The sequence below is a fragment of the Mauremys mutica genome, chromosome 1 (assembly GCF_020497125.1).
Source record: "Mauremys mutica isolate MM-2020 ecotype Southern chromosome 1, ASM2049712v1, whole genome shotgun sequence".
Lineage (NCBI taxonomy): Eukaryota > Metazoa > Chordata > Testudines > Geoemydidae > Mauremys > Mauremys mutica.
The window spans coordinates 78,195,069-78,209,810 of record NC_059072.1 but is presented as its reverse complement, the minus strand read 5'-3'; the positions used below and the strand labels follow the sequence as shown (position 1 = coordinate 78,209,810).

General features: G+C 43.1%; 1 protein-coding gene across 1 annotated transcript in view; it reads left to right on the top strand.

Moving 5' to 3' along the window:
* Positions 1–14,742, top strand: part of MGAT4C (MGAT4 family member C) — a 340,955-nt gene that overhangs the window by 21,044 nt on the left and 305,169 nt on the right. The window contains exon 2 of the mRNA XM_045010744.1: positions 13,327–13,409. The gene's annotated coding sequence lies outside the window, so the exon portion shown is untranslated. The remainder of the gene's footprint in view (positions 1–13,326; positions 13,410–14,742) is intronic.

Below are 14,742 nucleotides of genomic sequence, written 5' to 3'. Positions count from 1 at the left end.
AACTCTAAAAGAGTTAAGCTTTCCCCAGCCATCCCAGGCAAGGGCTTATGCCATGTTATGATTCTCAGTCTCCAAACAGCCTCTATTTCCACTAAGATATCACTTTTTGTAGATAAAGAAGTTAACTCTTTTCTGACTTCCAAAGGAATTGGGTGTCGACAGCTCCAAACACACTTCTTTCCTATGACAAATATACACTCAGTGGAAGCCTCCCTGTAAGAACTTGAAGGGTTGGGACCTGGGACCATGGGGGATTTGTTCTGCAGCTGCTGCTGCTGCATCAGCACTGGAGGGTTAGGATGTGCTCTTGTGGGTGGAACCTGGAGTCTGGGCGTGGCAGGAAGAACCACTCAGCAGGACCTGAGTGGCAGCCCCTCACAGCCTACTGATTGGTTTGAACCAAGAAGCCATGATGAGAAACTCTGTGAGCAAAAACATGGACTGCCTGCCTGTCTCTGCTCCTAACCCTCCTTGCAATAGACCTTAGACTCTGGCTTTCAACTCTGGTTTGTGCTCTTCCACTGCTGTCTGTAACCTGGCTCCTGATCTGGTAACCGGATGCTGCCTGCCTCCTGATGCCTGAACCTCAGTCTGCCCTCCAGTCGATCTTGGATTCTGACCTCCAAGTACCTGATTTGGGCTGACTCATGCTTTGACCACTATGTATGACCACCTTCATCCTGGTCATGGCACTCCCTACCCCGCCCCCGAGATATAAATTCTGCATCAATGTGGCCTATGCCCACTCTCTGTACCTGGAAGAAAAATAGCTACAGATCTCAATAACATCCAGGTAACAAAGAATCTCCTTAAATTGGGTAAACACTCATACACATGGCCACTGGACCAGGATTGGTTCTTCCACAGGAGATTAGTAGATGGTGGTTGTGGTGGAGAAATTTGCAATAAAGTACTTGTTACTTTCTGCAAGCTTCTCACACATCTGTTTTTGGTGATTAAGACCAGAAACTCCAGCAAGTCATGTGCTCTAGGCACTAGGAATATAATCTGACTATTCCCAATGACATAATTTAGTTCCTGCTTTTCCAAATACCCCTATAGTATTACATGTCCTGCTCTATATAAGGAGGTGAGGACCACCATTAGATTCTTAAAAAACAAACAAACTTGCAGCTGGGATTTTTATTGTATGAATAACACAGTTTTTATACATAGGATACTCTGACAATTTTGGTAAAGTTCATACAAAGGGCATCAAACCCATTAACAGCAGAATAAACTAGATTGGAGTTTCAATGCCAAAACTTTTTTTAGATGACGTTCCCCTTTCCTCTCCCACCCAGTGCAAAACAAACTCCAAAACCTTTTTTAACTTTGGAAACCTCCAACTTTTCAAGTATGTTTCTGAGGAGTACATTTACTTACTTCAACAGTTCTCTGACAGAAGACAATGATAAATTCTGTAGGCTTATTAATTCAAGGCTGAGGATACGAGAAGAAAATATCAGTTTATAATGGAAAGCTAATCTCATATGTAACTATGCTGAAAGACCAGTGTCCATTGGTGAGATTTTCAAAAACTTCCAAGTGAGGCATATGGGTGCCTAACTTCCATTGTCTTTCACTGGGAACTGTGATATTCTAGCTGCTGAACTGCAAACAGGGAGAGAAGCTACAATGTATCTTTTCTTCTTCTCTTTGTGTATTTCTGTTAAGAAGAAACAAGTTAGGATTTTCACTTATAAACCTGAGAGCTCCCACCTAAAATTGCCTTTTTTCCCCTTCGCAAGAATATTTGATACCACCTAAGACTATCAAACAAGGGAATCCCCCCCCCAAAATTCTCTAAAATTAAAATGTTTAAACAAAGAGTTTAAAATTTCTTAATATTTGTTTACACCAAGCAAATTCTTCATTATACAAAAAATGAAGTGAAGCTACCTGGCAACCAAATTCAAATTATTATTAACATTGTGATAGTACAAAAAAGTAGCGTTGCTCTGAAGTTACAATATCCCTATATTGTAAGCTCCTCGGGGGCAGGGACTCTTGTTTTTTTCCCTCCCCCAGAATCCAGCACAATGGGGTCCTGGTCCATGACCAGGGCTCTTAGGTGCTGTGGTAGTACAAATAATTATTAATAATAACAATGCTGGATGTTGAATTCTGAATCAGAATTAACTATAACCCTGTATCCAAATATGCCCAGCATATATTGTACGTGTGGCCATAGGACATAGTCTGTAAATCTTTAGAATGTTGCAGACCCAAGGGTGCAGCATGTTCTTTATCTCTGTTGTGACAGTTGCTGTTAGTTCATGCCTAAGCTAAACTATTTCTCCAGGTACTGTCTGTGTGATCGGTTTTCCCAGAGTTGGTAGAAAACGTGTCTGAAATTGCCACATCAGATCCCGACCCTGTTGCCACAATACCTCAGCATATCTCAGGCCTGTGTACATTGGTATGATAGTGCTTAAGTTAGGCCTTATCTTGCAAACACTTGTGCACATATGTGCAACTTCACTCTGTGAACAGTCCTACTGATGTAAAAGGGCAAGACCATTCGGGCCAGTTTACACGATCTGACCAACTGACTCAATACGAGCAAAATTACAAATGTTTCCTGGATCAGGCCCTTAATTATTGAGTACCCATAATATTCTAATACTGTATTACTTATTATCATAGCATGCTCTTCTAAATGCCAGCCTTTACTATCCAGGAGCCTTTTACATACCTGTCCATGTGCACAGAATAATCCAGGCGGTATATATTTCTTAGCGTCTCTCTTCCTACAGAACCTCCTATCTAGCTTTCAAATGTTACAGTGTGTGGCATTCACAAAAAGAGATTTATATATCTAAATCTTTAGGTATTTTTTGTAACATCTTTGACAAAACCATGTTTACTCATAGGCCTTGTCTACACTACAAGACTATTTCGAATCAAGTTAGTTCGAATTTGTGGATTCGACCTTATGAAGTTGAATTTGTGTATCCATACTAAATACACTAATTCGAATTTCTGAGTCCACATTCACGGGGCCAGCGTCGACTTTGGAAGCGGTGCACTGTGGGAAGCTATCCCACAGTTCCCGCAGTCCCCGCTGCCCATTGGAATGCTGGGTAGAGCCCCCAATACCTGCTGGGGGGAGAAATGTGTCGAGGGTGGTTTTGGGTAAGTGTCGTCATTGAACCGTCAATCACAACCTCCCTCCCTCCCTCCGTGAAAGCGCCTGCGGGCAATGTGTTCGTGCACTTTTCTGGTCAGTGACAGCGCGGACGCCACAGCACTGCAAGCACGGAGCCCGCTGCGATCATCGCCGTTTTCTCCTCCTCGCACTTTATCGTCCACGTCTTCCACAGTCAGCTGCTGAGAAATTGGGCTACTTTTCAATGGTGCTGCAAGCAATGGGGGACCATAGGGGACGTTTTACAAACATCAACGTCGGGTGGCCGGGCAAGGTTCATGATGCGTGTGTTTTCAGGAACTGTGGGCTGCTCAGACGCCTGCAGGAAGGTAGTTTCTTCCCGGACCACGAAATAACTGTTGTGGATGTGCAGATGCCTATAGTCATCCTCGGGGACCCAGCCTGCCCGCTAATGCACTTGCTCATGAAGCCCTATACAGGCGCCTGGGACAGCGACAAGGAACTCTTCAAATACCAGCGAGCAGCGAGCAGCGTGACCTGTGACTGTTCAGTTTCTTTACAGAGAAGCTGAACCTGCCCCTGTTTCTTTACCCAGTTACTGTTGACTCTCCTCTTCGGTTACATACCCCGTTCACCCCGTTTCCCCCACTTCCAGCACACGTGTAAAAATAAAATACATGTCCCATTGTTACTTAAGAAAGGTTTCTTTATTCATTACTTTGCGTTAAAGGGTTGAAACTGGGAGGCAGACTGTGCTGGGTAGGGTGTGCGGTGATGTAAAGACCGCCTCTAAACTCAAGGAATGACAGGCTCCTGCTCCTAGAGCGGTCCGCAGTGCCGGAAGGCTTCTTTCAACGGAGCCTGCCATCCCTCTTTATGGAATTCTGTGTGCGGGCGGATATGTGACCTTGTGGTGGAGGAGGACGGATACAGATTCCTCAGCTGCGTGACTCAGCGGTCCAAGACAAGGACCGCTGTATAAGATCTGTAGCCGCCCTCCACCGCTGCAAAGTCACATCTCCCCTGCCCACACAGATCCTGGAAACCACCTCCAAAAACTGACTAGGTTGCCTACTGACTGCACCGTGTGTGTGACCCGCTGCTGATCCTGCCCCCGTGTCTGTACCCTGGGAAAGGTGACTGTCCTATGCAATTAACCACCCCCTTCCCCACGCCCCCCATTCGAACACAGTCTTCTTTGAAAAAACATAACGGAAACAGTAATTAACAGCAAATCATTTTTATTAATTAAGTAGACAGTTAGGGGATGGGACTGGGATTGGGACTACTGTGAGTCTGGAAGTGAAGGACTTCGGCAAATGTACGGTATGAGAGCTTTTGGGTACTTGAGCACTGTGCTGTGGTGCAGTGACAGTATTCACGTCCCCGGCCGCCCCTCCTCCTGATTATTTTCGGTGAGGGGGGTATGGGACTTTGTGGCGGCGGAGGGTGGTTGCAGATACACTGCAGGGGGGCTCTGTCCTCCTGCGGTCCTGCAGAACATCCACAAGGCGCCTGAGCGTGTCCGTTTGCTCCCTCACTAGTCTAAGCATTGTTTCAGTCGCCTGCTTGTCTTCCTCACGCCACCTCTCCTCCCGTTCGCTGTGTGAGCGCTGGCCCAGAGAGACGGTCTCCCTCCACTGGCTCTGCTGGTCCGCCTCTGCTAGGTAGCAGCCCATACGTTCCTCGAACATCTTGTCCCTTGTCTTTTTCTTTCACCGCCTAATCTTCGCCAGCCTCTGCGAGGGGGATGCTGTGGCAGGTCTGGAGACAGTGGAAGCTGTGAGATGGGAAACAGGGAGTGAATTCCTTGCAAAGATACATTTTTGCGAACAATTAACTGAGTCTAGGCTGTCTCTGTGAATTCTGGGTTGAGACCCCTGTGCCTGCTGGGGCACAAATCATTTTCGCGGTGGATTCTGGGTAAATGTCGCCAGTCATTCCTTCCTCCGGGAAAGCAACGGCAGACAATCATTTCAAGCCCGTTTTCCCAGAATTGCCCTGGCATACGCCATAGCATGGCAACCATGGACACTGTTTTGCCTTTTGTGTATGTCACCGTATGTGTACTAGATGCCGCTGACAGAGGCGGGCCAGCAGCGCTACACAGCAGCATGCTTTTGCTTTTGCATGACAGCAGAGATGGTTACCAGCCATATTGTACCATCAACCATACCATAAATTGGTAATAAGATGGTAATAAGATGGGCATGGTTACCTGTCCTTTTGCACTCCCCCATTTGGGGCTGTCATAAGTGCCCCTGGCCGAGCAGCCAGGGGCGCAAAAGCAAAAATTGGGAATGACTCCCAGAGTCAATCCCTCCTTTTTGGTATCTAAAAATAGAATCAGTCCTGCCTAGATTATGGGCAAGTGTACTAGAGAACCACTGTATCATAGAACCAGAGAGCACAGCTGCTCTGTGTCCGATCCTGCATAAATTATGAGCTGTATGCTATTCACAGGGGGTGCTCCTGCAACAACACCACCTGTTCATTCCGTTCTTACCCCAGCCTTCCTGGGCTACCATACCATTGTCCCACCACTTGTGTGAAGAAGTAATAAAGAATGCAGGAATAAGACACAGTGACTTGTTTGTGAGAAATGACTGGAAGGAAGCCTCCAGCTGCAATGATAGTCCAGGCAGGACATTAAGGAGTGTGGATGAAGGAGCCCATCATCCCTCTGCTAGTCCAGGGGCAATCGAATCTTTTATTTACAATGAAGGGTGGGGGCTGATGGAGCTCAGCCCCCTGTTGCAATGATGAGGACGGTTACCAGCCATATTGCACCATCTGCCATGAAAAATTAGGGACAGGCGCCCTTGATCGACCTTACTGATGCTAGTCGGCATGGTTACCAGCCCTTTTGCACTGCCCCATGTGCCAATAGGCTGATGATGAGGACGGATTTCCATCGTTTTGTACCATCAGCCATCCATAGCGTGGGGGAGCAAGGATGTTGGTGTTGAGTGCTGCACCATCGCGTCTATCTGCAGCATTCAGTAAAGATAGGGTGACATGTAAAAGAGTCAACAGAGCATTGTTTTCACTTCTGGTGGTGGGTGGGGTGTGTGCGCAAATTGCCGAACTATGCCCTGACCCACCGCAGACACTGTGTTTGACCCTAGAAGCATTTGGAGCTCATCCAAGAATGCAAATACTTTTCGGAGACAGCAGGAACTGTGGGATACCTTGCGTCCTCATTCCCCCCTCCCTCCATGAGCGTCCATTATATTCTTTGGCTTTCCGTTACGCTCGTCACGCAGCTGCGTGCTGAGTCTGTGCTATGCCGTCTGTCCGTAGATTTTTTAAAAATACTTTGGACCAGGCGTAAAATTACAGTAATTACCCTAATTAGATGCAGGCGTCTCCGAGCGAGATCACCCTGAGGAGGGTCACTGAAGGAGATAGAGAGCGCATGCTGCGTGAAAGCTAGCACGAACCAGGGCCCGATACAGCCGTGCTCGGGGAGGCAGTGCTCCCTGAGTACCTCATGAAAGCCTTGCGCGGAAAACTGTGCTACCACGGAGCACCCAATAAGGCAGCTCTCCTCAGGAACCTCCTGCTGATGCTTTTCGATTAACGCAAGGAGAGCTTCGTGGAGATCTCCAAGGATGATTTCTGTTCTATCCCCATATCTAGACAGACCTCCTTTTCACACAGTTAAGATTCCTGTTATATTAAGAATAAAAGTTAACATGGTTAAAGCACTTACCGACTGCTCCTTCCCCTGATTCAGGGTCCGGGTTAATGGCCGGGGAGGGTTGTTGGGGGATCTCCGTGACGGTGATGAATAGATCCTGGCTGTCGGGGAAACCAGCGTTGTAAGCGCTCTCGCCTGCCTCGTCCTCCACAAACCCTTCCTTATCTTCCCCGTCCGCGAACATCACCGAGGAACTGGCCGTCAACACTGTCCCATCGTCAGAGTCCACGGTCACTGGTGGGGCAGTGGTGGCAAGCTCCGTAGCGTCCGTTTGCCGCTTTGATTTTTTGGTAGCCTTGTCTGGGGTCCTTGATTTTCACGCGGCGCTGCGTTGCATCCCACCTGTATCCTCTGTCTCTCATGGCTTTGGAGACCTTCTCGTAGGTCTTTGCATTCCCTGTTTTGGAGCGCAGCTCCGAAAGCACAGACTCCTCGCCCCACACACCGATCAGATCGAAGAGTTCCCAGTCAGTCTATGCTGGGTCCCTCTTTCTATTCACAGATAACATGAACTCCTCTGCTGGAGAGCTCTGCATCGTTGCAGGTGCTGCGGAGCTCGCCCCGATGTCCAGCCAGGACGTCAGATTCAAAGTGCCCAGACAGGAAAATGAATTCAAATTTTCCCGGGTCATTTCCTGTGTGGCTGGTCAGAGAATCCAAGCTCGGACTGCTGTCCAGAGCGTCAACAGAGTGGTGCACTGTGGGATAGCTCCCGGAGCTACTAAGTTCGATTTGCATCCACACGTAGCCTAATTCGAGCTAGCCATGTCGAATTTAGCGTTACTCCACCTGCCGGGGTGGAGTACCAAATTCGAACTAACGAGCCCTCTAGTTCGAATTAAATGGCTTCCTGGTGTGGACGGTTGAGCGGTTAGTTCGAATTAACGCTGCTAAATTCGAATTAAAGTCCTAGTGTAGACCAGGCCATAGAGGGCCCAAACAAAAGAGCCTCTGAGAACCTTCCTCTCCCAGAAACTTGAAGGGACAGCACTCAGATCCAGATAGCAATGATATCACAACTGATAAATTCATTTTGATACTAGTTTATAGCATTCTACCCTAAGTTAGTCTCATCAGCACAATGGATTCAATTGAAAAAGGACTAGTTCAAGTTTTTCTGCATTCACCTCATGTCTCCTTATTGTGGTCTACAGTGAAACTAGGAGTTTTCTTGCCATAAATCAGCTGCATATTGATTATTGAAGCTGTAAATGGAGAAGTTGACTTTTCAGCCCACAGTCACAGTTACATCTCTCTTTTGGTGTGTGTGCTGCTTCTTAGCAAGACCTTTGTCATGGTGCAGTAGCAAAGCCCTGTATCACTTTTTCAAAGCCTCTAATTGCTGTATCTCAAGCTACCAATGTGATAGATAATAGTTCTGAATACTCCATAGTGCCAACTCATTAGTACGGGGGGAAAGATATCTTTATCTTTGTTAAAACATTTTAAATTATCACAAATATTTAATAATTAATTACAATTGACTTATCAGGAAGTATTTTAATGCATGTTTAAAACCATACTGCTGAGGCCAGTACTTGATATACGGTATGATGTTATGAATTGTGGTTTAGTAGTAGTGTATCAATTTGTCTTTTCATCATCTGAGTATTTTTAAATAATTTAAGGCATGACTCTATCTCCTAATTTATTTTTAACTAATAAAAGTGTTCTTAATTATTCTTAAAGTATTTGCCATCTTGATTTAACGTTTTACATCTGCTACATCTATCTTCTACTAGAAGCAGCTACTACCATTCTGTTTTAACAGTGATTTTAAGCTGAATTTTGCAGGTTTTTTTGACAATATCTTGTTATGTGGTTCTCACAAATCTTTTATCAGATTCCTTCATTTAAACCAACTTTCTTTTTTGTGCTCAAAATTACACTCTCTAATTCATTTTTGTAAGTCACATTACTCATTCTACTGCTGCCCCCTTACATGACCCTTGCTCCTTCTGCAACATTCAGTCCATCAAGCTCACTGACATCTCTGCTACTCTGAGCCATTCCTGTCTCTGTGTTCTCTCCATTCTTTCAATTCCATGGTTGCTGCCCTCAGCTCCCTTCTCTCCTCTCACATGTCTGTCACTTACTAAACACAAACCTTGGCTTACTCTCCTCTCACCTTATTATCCCTATTCCTGCACCATTCTACTGAGTGCCTCTGGAGAAAACCTCTTGATTATGTCAACGTCATCCATTTCTCCTTTCTTATCCGATCCTGTTGTGACCCAAAAACTAAGCAGAACTTTTCCAATCTCTGTCAGAAGTTCTGGGAATGAGGTGGCGTTTTGTTGGTTCACCAGGGGCCAGGTTTAGTGACCTTGTAGACAACACATTTCCCATGGACTAGCTTCACAAGAGGATTTAAGCACCTAACTGCCATGTTAGGCTTCTACATCCTAGAATCAGGCTGCATTGGGATTCACAAAACCCTGCTCAGCTCAGCTGTCCCTGAATACTGTGGGCACCTAAACTCACTCAGAGCCTACATTTTTGCTGTAAAAGTTCCCTAGATGCCTATTTTTCTGCCTACGAGCATATACACTGCAGCTCAGAGCGATCTATGACCCAAGAGAAGATAGGAGTTCATCTACCTAACTCCTCTGTGGGGCCTGAATCAGTAAGTGTTCTGACTCTTTCTCACCCAATGATTTTTCCCTTTTTTATCCACCGTGGAGCAGCTTCAACATTGGACTGAAGAAAGAGCAAGTATGAGAATGACTCCAGAGTTAGGTGGTTAAAGCACTCATGTGTGAGATCCAGGACATGGTCCCCTGCTCTCATGACTTTAAAAAAAATATTCAGACTAGAACAGCTTCAACAGGAGAAATTGAGAGATCCAGTATTAGAATATTACATAGTCCAATAGTTAGGCCACTCACCTGTGAGGTGGCAGAACTTAGTTCAAATCCCTTCTCTTCTTTAGGTGGAGGGTATACTTCAGGTCTCCCACCTACCAGGTGACTACAGTACTATAATGACTGGCCTAAAAGTTATGAGGGAGCAGGACCTAATGCCTAAAGATGTTTGCAGGTGAGAAGCTCAAGGTCAGAGAGACACCTCCTTGCAGCACAGATTTAGGCAACAATCTCTGGTATGGAGCGGGTCTTAGAAGACACCCCTTGCATTGGCATTTCTCATTGGCTAGTTTAGGGAAGGAATTTCCTAGCCTGCTGCCTTTTGTGACTCCCATTTTGAGGCTCCTATCTCACCCCATTTATTGTACAGGGAGCACCAAATTTAGGCTGCGTGACTCCCAGTGATATTCTAGGCACCTAAAAGCTAGACATGGTATCACCACACCTAAGTTCCTTTGTGAATCTAATCCCAGGTGTGTGTGCTGGGGTTCTTTTTGGGGGAGGGGACAGGTGTAACTCAACTGGGGGAAGCTTGGGAATGGGTGGCTATAACACAGGCAGCCACTTCTTGAACACCTCCTTCATGGGCAGAATTTCCTTTGCAGCAGCCTTCCATCTTTGCAGCAGTTCTCCATCTTCAGGGACCCTTAGGAACTTGCTGGTCCATAGGTAATTTGAACAATCCTTACAAAGGATACCATTTATTGCATCCCCTGGCATACTCTGGCCCTCCAAGCTCCAATCCTAGTCCACTGTCTCTCTCCCGGTAGTCCAAAATAACGGAACGTCTTTGAAATAGAACAAAATTCTCACAGCCCTCATCCCACTTTCAGCTGAACCTCTCCTCTCTGAGAGTCTGTCTGCTTCCCGGAACCTCCTGCCTAGAGTTTGTCCTTCACAGGCTTTCTCAGCTGTTGCCTTTCCACTGCTGACTCAGGACCCTGCAGGAGCCTTCTTACTACTCCCTGCATGTCTATACACATAACTGCAACTTCCTGCTCCTTTTGTACTGGAATTACATGATTCCGCTCAGGTGGAACTCATTCTGTTTCCAGAGTTGGCTCTCCATCCTATGGGACAAGTCTAATTTAAGGATTTGTGATGGGAAATGTGGTTGTCACATAGAATGCTAAGGAGAATCTCTTCTTTGTCGTTATATTAAACTGTGGGATTATTCTGTTTGTGGGTGGTGGTGTTTGCAGGTTTTGGACCACTCATATTATATTGTTCTCAATTCTTTTTATACAGTGCTCAAGAACATCAGATGAGTACTTTATAAACAGAAATAAATTAGAGTTCCCTTTATGCTGTGAAAACCCCTTTGGAATGTTTGTGCTTGAAGAGAAGACGAATGACGGTCTGGACAATCTGTTGCTCATTCAGACAACAGCGGTTTCTCTTAACCATAACGAAGGAACTAAACAAACAAATTCTTAAGTTCTCTTTGCAGGAAATGTTCCTACTTCTGTTCCTGCTAAATAGTCTGAGTATATGATAGTGCTGTGTTCGGTGCTCACTGTTTGGTACAGAGTGCAGTGTGTAAAGACTTTCTAGTGTGTTCCCGAAAGAGACTGTTTGTGCTTCAGGAGCACTTTTCTGAGCTTCAGGGATAAAGTGTCTCTGGTAGGGATGATTTAGCAGTACCTAGAGAAGGGATAAACTCCATCAGAGGATGGCTAAATCACCACAACCTTCAGTTTGGTGGTAGAATTTGTAGTTCTGGAGTATTAAAAATCATGAAGTAGTTAAAAATAATGGTTCTTACAACGTTTGGAGCACGCTTCTAGCAGCGTCTCAATGTACATTCCAGTATTATTGTATTAAGTTTATTTCCATAAGGGACCCTTTAGATTTCCCATGACTAAAGGAAATCAGAAATCTTCAGGTTCTGTTTAGATACTAACAATGTCATTAATGTAGGATGGTAGAGTTTAGAACCATGGGTGTCTGAGGCAAAGCATCTAAACTACAAAATAGTGGCAATTGAAAGATCATGTACAGTGCTAAGAAGTACCTATACCAGTATTCCTCTGTTGGGTATTCAGCATTACAGGAGGGAGGGATAGCTCAGTGGTTTGAGCATTGGCCTGTTAAAGCCAGGGTTCTGAGTTCAATCCTTGAAGGATCAATTTGGGGATTGGTCCTGCTTTGAGCAGGGGGTTGGACTAGATGACCTCCTGAGGTCCCTTCCAACCTTGATATTTTATGAATCCATGATTATCTTAATTATTGCTGGTAATAAGGGCTATTGATACCCTAATCAAACTTTAATAATGTTAAAGTATTTTGTCAGTAATATTAATTTTATATACAACCCTTTTAGTGCTATGTTCAAGAAAAGGGGTAAAATAAGGATGGATGGAGGTGTATAAAATAGCCATGATTGCATAAAGGCAATGTGTATATAATGTACATTAAATATTTGCTGATCATTTTTGAGACACAAACTTTACCCCATTATTGTCAATTTCTCTCTCCAACCAATCAAATAGTACTTCTTGGAAATAAATATAATTAGGCTTCTAAGGATTAGATTTTTATTGGTAAATGTCAGTAAAATCGATTTCACTGTACACACACAACTTGATCGTAGAAAAAAAAATCCATTGACGAATAACAGAAATTGATGATAGGCAAAGTAAGAAGATGCTGCTTGAGAACTTATTAGAGTTTGGTTTAAGGACATTTACTCAGTATATTTTGATATATGATATTGACAATTTGTGTTTTAATGGTCACAATGCTTTAACTTTTTGAAATCAATGTCTATTGTCATTGAACAATTTTTCTGCTCTGTTGTCTGAACCCCCAATAATTGCCCGCAACTGTGAAAACTGAAATTGATAAAAAAGCATAAACCCCATAATTTTGCACAACTGTGAAAATTTAAACAGATACAAATAGAAAAATGTTTAAAAACAAACATTATCTGTTGAAATGATTAAAAAAAAATAATTCTGCCAAGTCTAAGTATAATTTAAATAATGATAGTAATATTGTATGTACTCAAATTAATGTTCTTTTTCCTTTAATTTCCCACTTTAAAAGTCTACCTTATGTTTGAACCATATGAATTTGGGTTGTTGTTTTATTTTTATAATACCTAAAAATGTGCTAGATGTTTGTCAGACGTATAATAAAATATATACCTGTCCCCAAAGAATTATATGCAAAACAGACAACATATCATGTAGATTACAGACAAAAGAGTAGGGATTAGACGCACAAATTAATTATGTGCAAACACTTTCAAGAAACAGAAAGCTGACCTTTTACCTCTTGTTCTATCATAAAATATGTAGGTACTTTATTGTTGGGTGTTCAATAAAAACCCACACCCCAAACTATATCTATATAAAACGTTGATGTTTGCCCCTAGAAATGTTAATGGGAGTTTTTATTTTACTTTAATTTATCATTTATTTTATCTTAATGGGAGTTTTTATTTCTTTTGGATTATATGTCCATATGCTGATAAATAGATATTCAAAGAAAAGCAGATGATCTAAATTTGAAATTTCCATACAAAGGCTCATTATTGCTATTTTATTCTTTTAGTTCTTTTTGACTGAATACGTATGTGCATGAAGATTAAGAGTCTGACAGCATGGGAAGCTAAAATCCTCCCTTTCTCTCTTTTGGTTTAGCAGACCACCACACATTGAACTTTCTAATCAGACGACCAACCCTAACTTTCATGTGGCAGGATTGCCATTGGAAGGAGTGAAAGGTAATTCAACTTTGCTTTTTTTGGTCAGTGTTTATTGTGCAAAATTATACTAGTCTGGTTGCTAGAGTATGTATTACCTAATTAATGACCATGTCTTTTATTTTTAACATCTATGGAATTGTATGCCTCACAAGAAGTGAAAGGACAGTGCATTGTCTGTTATGTTTGACTCATCTTTAATCGTCCATCATATCAAAGTGATTCAACTCTTAGCAAAATACACACTTAGATCTGGAGCATACAGTGTGCCTGCTTGAAATATTTCACATTCTGAGTTTGTGGGTCACATGATGCATATGTGATTTGTGTATTTTCGATGTTTCCTTGTATGAAAAAAATGAAATGTTGTACTATTTTCACTCTTTCTGTTAAGGTATTTGTTAGTTATGTTAGGTTCTGTCTGAAAAAGTTCTATGTGTTCCTTAAAATTCAAAAATTATCTCTAAATCTGCAGCAACTGCTGAGATAAAATTGTAGAAATGCTGACTTTCATTTCTTTGTCTGGCTTTCAGTATACTTCCTAACATTTGGTAGCTTTTCCTCATGTACCAGCCTCATTTTATAGCCCTGCTGTTATGTTCTTGAACTTTGTCATGACTATGATCCTAGGGCATCTGAACTGTCAGATATAAAAGTGGGAAGAGAGAAAGAAGCTATGAGAGTTGTAGAAGGCGAAAAGCTTAGTAATGTGCTGATGAATTTCCTTCCTGCAGATAGTTTTCACTTTGCCTTCATTGCTGTCACATTTCCTTAAATAATAGGAAGACTTTTCTACTAATGGGCAATGGAGGCTGTTTGCCTGATGAGAACTTGCAGAGGCAGCCTGCCATGCGCCTTTATCTTTTAAACTGAGGTGAAACAAGCTTGCCTGGCTGCAGATAAGCGGCTTAGAAGCAGTCCTATTCAGATGTACCTGTCACTAATTTATCTGGGTTTTTTTGTATTCATATATACTGTTCTATGTGCAGTGGAGCATTAAATTGCTTTCCACTGGGAGCAGGTCACATTCAGGGGTCGACAGAACCATGCTCCTGGATGAAGAATACTTGATTCATACAGGCTGTTTCTATCGAGATCTTGGCAGGTGAATTCTCTATCTAATTAGAGATTTTACACAGACTTTTTTACTGGAAAAGCTGATAACGTTTTAATATACTGTAGATAACCATTAAGAACCTTTTCAGCTGCACTGCATTTATGTATATTTTACAAAGCAAAATGAGCAGCTGCTGAATATTGGTATGTCTGGATTGACAAAGAAAATTAATCACATTCAGTTTGCTTTAGTGACACCCATTGTTGTGGTAATTGTGTAGTAAAGATAGATTACACT